At 36.3% G+C, this 6614-nt stretch overlaps 1 protein-coding gene across 6 annotated transcripts in view; it reads right to left on the bottom strand.

Annotated features, from left to right (window-relative positions):
• Nucleotides 1-5663, bottom strand: part of LOC122330003 (proteoglycan 4) — a 52344-nt gene extending 46681 nt beyond the window's left edge. For all 6 annotated transcript variants that reach the window (XM_043226767.1, XM_043226772.1, XM_043226768.1 and 3 more), the window contains exon 1: nt 5547-5663. The gene's annotated coding sequence lies outside the window, so the exon portion shown is untranslated. The remainder of the gene's footprint in view (nt 1-5546) is intronic.
• Nucleotides 5664-6614: the final 951 nt, after the last annotated feature.

Genomic DNA, 6614 nt, shown 5'->3' with positions numbered 1-6614 from the left:
GTGTCCAAACTTTAAACATTAGTAAAAATATATAAATGAACAGTAAAAAAAAAAAATTCTAATATATACATATATACACACACATATATTTTATATTATTTTTTCTTTTTTTATTTATTTTTTTTACTGTTCATTTTTTTTTCTTTTATTGACCCCATTTATTTTTACTTTTTTTTTTTTTGATTATACAAAAGGTATTCTAAGAAACACATTAAATATTAATAAAAATATATAAATGAACAATAAATAATAACAATAATATTTTGTATATAATATAATAATTTTTTTTTTTTTTTTTTTGACCCCATTTATTTATTTAATTGCCGTTTTCCTGGAGTTTTATTTTATTGACCCCATTTCTTTCTTTCTTTATTTTTCGCAGTCAAGGTGTGTCTCCTCTGCAGATGGAGCTGATGAGATACAACGAGGGACGAATTAGTGAGAAATTTCCCCGAGAGCGGTAATTGAATGACACGCGCCCCAGTCCTCCAACGAGCACCAGCATTAACTTGACCACCCGTTAGCATAATCACGCTTTCTGTCTGGAAGTACGTTCACATTCGGATCAGTTACATCCACAATTTTAGCTTGGGTGCATCTCTATGTACAAGTCAGAATATTGCGTTTCAATGCATTTTGACATGAAACGCTGGATCCGTGTCCGTTCTCACAGCGTGCGTGACCTCTGACGGACGGAGGGATTGATCCACACATGCAGCGGGAACGCTGCGGTCCAAGAAAACATGCCATCCAGAAGCGAATTCAAATGTTAATATTTCTACACCGTGATAAAAATGATTATTTCAGATTCAGAAAATACCACTGCACTCTTGCTTCTTTTAAACTGCACGTATATCATTATTTGTGAAATTTACTAGCGCTTTTAGTTGAATTATTTCGTTTATTTTATTATTTTTATTTTATCTTATTGAACCGTTATTTTTTTTTTTTTTGCCAATGACTTTATGTCTGCGTCAAAATAATTTCCCAAAAGCTATTTAATGTCTACAGAAAGCACATTAAATGCAAGTAAAGTGTCTACTTTTAAGGTTTTGCATAGGTTTGGGAGAATTAAATGTCAAAATGCTACAATGAAACACAATATTTACGTAAAAATGTAAAAAAAAAACACATGCTTATTCTGACTTGCGCATAGAGATGCACCCAAATTAAAATTCTGGATGTAATTGATCAAAACCGAAACCGAAAGGGCTTTGTAATGATTATTTATTATTTTATTACATGATATAAATTAATCTTGTAGTGCGATGCTAAAAAAACAAATAAAAAGGCCTTAAATAACCAAAACAGTTTTGTTAATGAAAGCAACAAAACCGGAAATAATTAATAATAATAATCATAACTCATTATTTAACTACTATATTTAACATGAAATAAGTAGTACACAATAGTTTATTAATTAATAATGATTAAACAGTTGTGCTTGTTAGCAGTGATTATTAGCTGTATTATTAATAACTAACATGAAGACAGATTAATAAATACAGTAATGCATGTACTGTTCATTGCTCGTTCATGCTGCTTAACTGTAAAGTATTAAATAAATATTAAAAAGCAGTGCATTATTTTTTTTTTTTATTAATTTCCATGCAACCTCCATAACTGTCCAAATAGCACATAATCCAACAAAGCTGTTATTATCAGAGCTGTGCTAAATATGCCTGGTAAATTATTAAATCAGGGAAAAATGTATGATATTTATTTGGGGCTCAGAAAAGCAAAAGCAAAATCACAATTCGTTTAAACCAAAAAACATTTGGACGACTTAAAGCAGTATTACACTTATAACGTTTTAGATGAAACCCCTTTTTTGTCTTATGCATGTGTGTGTGTATATATTATTGGAAATATAACATTACCCGTGTGTGATTTACACTGACAATGACAATAAAGATTTCTTTTAATGATCCTTAAAGTCATCTCGTCTGACAGGTTGGTCTGGTAGGAAGGTGAGAGTGAACGAATAACGCTGGTTTGCCGACTCGCACGGTTCACAGTTTATCAAGATTATGATCTTTGTGTTCAGTTTGAGTACCGGCTCGTTTCACGCAGTCATCAGACGAGCCCTTTCTGTCTAAACGGTTGGATTAAACGGCAAAAAACTACCAGCGTCCATTTACAACCAGCGATTAAACACGAGACGACCTTTAGTTATAACAGTAAGGGCACTTTACTAAATTAAAGAGCTGTTACAACCAGAAAAAAAGTTCCTATTAAACGACTGCTGCATTGAAGTCAGTCCCGAAAGTTAAATTAGGACTTATTCCTTATTTCTACGCTCTCTCTCTCTCTCTCTCTCTCTCTCGTCTCTGAGCGGCTCGATGATGGTGATTTTTGGAGATTTCCCAGCGGATGATCGTGCTTAAAGCTCAGAGATTACAGATCACCAGGGTCTCCGTGTGCACTCATCTATCACATTTATTCAACACGACGCTACGGGGCACATACCATCCAGAACGCTCCGCTAATAAACTGAACATGCATGCACAATTATTACATTATTTATTACGCAAGTCATTTAAGAAAGTAAGGATGCATGCAAAAAATAAATAAATAAATAAATAAATAAAATAAATAAATTAAAAAAAAAAAAAAAAAAAAAAAAAAAATAACTATATAATTGCTCGTAGAATTTTTTACAAATTGTGCATAAATGCATGTTACAGTTTTGAAAAAGAAAAAAAAACATTATTAAAATTGTATAACAAAAAATGCATAGTATAAATGAGTATAATGAAATAATAAAACAACTCCTGCTATAATATGCTTTGAATATTTAGAGAGAAAAAAAAAGTTTATGATGACGCAGACAAAAAAAACTCACGAGGAAATTAATTAATTAATAAATGCATAAATAGAAATTAAACATAAAATATGCAAATCAAAATGTGAAAAAATTAGCTATGAGGAATTTTCGCAAATAATTACGATGAAACAGCAATGAACATTAATTTGCTGTAACATTCACATGTGCATTTTTTTGTAAAACATACACCTCTAATTTTTTTTTACCACTAGCATTTAGCATTTAGCATTTTTATTTATTTAGTTACTTTGTGCATAAAAAAAAATTTAAAAGTACTGACCAGTGTTCCAACAATCCCCCCAAAAAATAAATAAATGGACGACTGAAACCAGTTTTAATCGTCTGAAATGCTGTGTAATGTTGAGCTGCGTATGTCTGAGCTGTCAGAAAAACACTTCACTAATCAATTATTCATGAGGCACTCCTTAGCTCCACCCATAACGCCATGGCGACGGACAGCTGAAGATGAAGCTATATAAAACCACAAAGAAACGCAGCGAACCGAGCCAAATGAACGTCTCTTAGGGCATTTGCCTTGAAGACACTTACGGTTACTGCTAAAAACGGAAAAAATACTACAATTTAAAAAGAACCGCGTGTTATTTGAATATATTTTAATCTGCAATTTATTCATTTATTACGCAAAGCTGAGTGTTCAGAGTCGCTTCAGGGTCATATAATCCTTCAGAAAACATTTGAATGTGTATATATATTTATATATAAGCATTATCAAGACAAAAGTGACCCGCACGGTTTACATAATAACTTGCTAGCGGATCAATCTCTCCAATTACATACAAGCCATTGATTCGGTTTCTCTCTGAATCCGTCAGGAAGAGTGGGGGGAGTTGTGACTCAGCGATCCTCACACACACACACACACACACACACACACAGGCTGTTTTACTCACACCTTCACTGGAGCAGAAGTCTCTCAGAAGGCTATCAAATCACTGGACGGCCATCTCTTCCTTGTAAACAATCTGACACACACACACACACACACACACACACACACACACACACACACACACTTCCTCCTGCAGCTTACGAGTATGACACGGTTTACGAGCTATATCTGTGTGTAGGTGATAAAAGCAAGCAATTAACACAAAACCGGGTGAGTCCAGTTCGCTGAGCAGCCTGCGTGAAACTCGCACCAAAACATGCAAACAGGTAATCAATAAACAACGTTAATGCATTTATAAAGCTCACCTGGGAAGTTTAACTCAATTTGGGCTGAACTCTTGACAAACGGCCTGCGCTGGGTTACATGACAGGCGCAAAACGTTACAATGAGGTCCCATCGGTCAATGCATCGACTAAGATTAAGTAATAACGAGTAATACGTTTGTTGCAGCACGCATTCATCTTTGTTAGCGTAATTAAAAATAAAACGGCTCCATGCATTCTAATACTAGATCAAAGTATATTAAGAGGATAGTGTCTGAATGCAGATTTAGAGAAAGGTAGCATTGCATCACCCGCTCCGCAGCGAATGGGTGCCGTCAGAACAAAACATCACCGATCATCCGGAAGCAATCCACACCGCCTCATGCTGACGGCACCCATTCGCCCCAGAGGATCCACCGGACGCCACGTTTCCACAAATCTGCCGAAGAAACAAACAATCTCAAGTACGCCGAGAAATGAAATCACCAAAAAGTGTGCAAGTGCAACTTAACCCGCAAACAGACCGATGAGACAAGGAAAGCCTGTTCGACGTTAACAGCTGCTTTCTGACATTTATATCACGACAAAGCACACAAAAAAAGAACGTTTACTGAACAACGCATCTGCGATTATCAGAAAAAGCAAGCAGTAACTTACAAAGCTGAATGCATGACAAAACGAGCAGTTACTGTAACACAAATGTGCTTTTGGCACAAACTGCATGCCGTACCGACATTAAGAGAGCCAGACTGAATATGAGAACATGTATAAATGTAGGTTGCGCGTGTGTGTGTGTGTGTGTCCTGTAATCCTCTGATGCTTGTGTCACATCTAAATCCTCAGCAGGATGAATCATATACGGTTTAGCTCCAACACACAACAAACTCCATAGAAAGATGATGAGGACAAACTGATGGCTCTCATCCACATATTCTGATAAAAACACACGTGATTATCCAAACCTGTCAGTGAAAGAAAGGGGGTGATGAATAACTATTAGTGATATCTATAAGATGTCAATATGTGAGTGATGTCATATACTGTGTGACAGGACGCGCGCGCACGCGCACGCACACACACACACACACACACACACACACACACACACACACACACACACACGATGACAACTTTACTGACATACACGCAATCCAGGTCACACATAAAATCAAAAACGACAGATTCGTAGCCGAACTGATCTGAAATCAGCAGCAGGTCCGATAGATAAATCATCTTGATCGGATCGGAATCACCGTTGTGTCAAAAAAAAAAAACGTAATCAGTGATTTTAACACACTTGCACAAGTTTGACGACGAGGTTAGCCTTTCAAACCAGCTGACTCAGACAGACAGACACACAGATAAATAAATCAGCAGACAGATAAATAAATGATCGGACAGACAGAGTTCAGTCCTCAGTGTCAGTGACCCGCGCGAACCGCTCGCGCAAACCGCCCTCAGCGCGCGCGAATCCCCGCGCCGCTCTCTCCGCGGACCAACTTCGCCCCAAAGTCGAGCTAACACACTTTAACCGGTTTGTTCTCACCGTTTCCGTTGATTTCCGAGAGTTTTTCGCGCGTGTGTCGGTGTCTCGGCCTCGCGCTGATCCGCCCTGCGCTCTTCGCTGACCGCACACGCTCGTCCCCGCCCTCTGACGCCCTCAGCCAATCGCAGGGCCGAAACGGCGGACGGGCGGCCGTGTCGGCCAATCAGGGTGCGGACGGAGCGTCTCCCCGTCTGATGACGCCTGTCCGACTGGCGCACTTTTGATAGACGCGCGGCGCGTGCAATCAGTGAGTTTGACTCCTTATACGGGCCAATAGCGGGCCAATGAAAACCAACAAAATACAAATCACATTGAGCCAAGTATAAAAACTAAGCACATTTATTTATTTCATTTCTTTGTTTTAATATCTGTTCAGTAATGCATCTGTGTCTGACCTTTTTGCAAGTGCGCAAATCCTAAATAATAAGATTTACGTGTTTTTAGATAACTTCGGTCTCATGAATGTTAAATATTAATTAAAAAACTGCAATACTCAATACTCTGTAAACTTGTTTGCATAACTAAACAGACCATGGCATGAAGAATTAAAATAAAATCGCTGCTGAGATTGTTTTTTTATGGTTAAATGTCGCCATCTAGTGGTCAAGATAAACTTATTTGAAAGCATGTCAAGCCTGAACGTTACTCTGCTGTTTTATACTATTTAATGTGAGATTATACGATTACAATTTGTTTAATAATGCATTTGGTGTTTTATCTGCAAAATACACGTGATTATTTAAACACAGATGTATCATTACAGTGAGGTTTATTAGATTGCCTTAATTAATGCAATTATCATTAATTACATGGTATTTATTATATTACTAACAATGAGCAGTGCATTTTCTAAATTGCTTATTCATCCGTGTTAATGTTCATTAAAATAGCCTACAACTTTTCATTGTTTTTTTTTCATTTGAACTCAGATTCATTATTTCTTAAAAATACTACTTAAAATGTTTTTTAAAAATAATTAGTAAATGTTAAAATAACTTTTTTATTGTTAGTTCATATATATATATATATATAATATATATATATATATATATATATATATATATATAT

Source organism: Puntigrus tetrazona, chromosome 24 (assembly GCF_018831695.1).
Source record: "Puntigrus tetrazona isolate hp1 chromosome 24, ASM1883169v1, whole genome shotgun sequence".
In the NCBI taxonomy this organism is placed as follows: domain Eukaryota; kingdom Metazoa; phylum Chordata; class Actinopteri; order Cypriniformes; family Cyprinidae; genus Puntigrus; species Puntigrus tetrazona.
The sequence above is the reverse complement of the archived record's forward strand: the minus strand, read 5'-3'. Positions and strand labels throughout refer to the sequence as shown.